At 28.6% G+C, this 259-nt stretch overlaps 1 protein-coding gene across 1 annotated transcript in view; it reads right to left on the reverse strand.

Moving 5' to 3' along the window:
• Window positions 1-259, reverse strand: part of LOC108691758 — a 94,725-nt gene that overhangs the window by 45,794 nt on the left and 48,672 nt on the right. The window lies entirely within an intron of this gene.

Raw genomic sequence — 259 nt, forward strand, 5'->3', positions numbered from 1 at the left:
ATTTTTGTTTTATCCTGATCAGTTTAAGGAATTAAATAATTACCTTAGACCATCCAGCTTGCAAACTGATTTTGAGATGAGCCCGAGTTGCGGGAGAAAGTTAGCGGATCGTCATTATACTATCATCACTGACTAGAAAAGTTTTTTTACAAGAAGAAGACTAGAAGTTAGTCGAAACGTATATCTCGTCTTTGTTTTATTATTAATTGATGTATTATTAATTTTATTTCTTTAAACTTACATTTTTTTTTATATTTAT

Source organism: Atta colombica, unplaced genomic scaffold (assembly GCF_001594045.1).
Source record: "Atta colombica isolate Treedump-2 unplaced genomic scaffold, Acol1.0 scaffold106, whole genome shotgun sequence".
In the NCBI taxonomy this organism is placed as follows: Eukaryota; Metazoa; Arthropoda; class Insecta; order Hymenoptera; family Formicidae; genus Atta; species Atta colombica.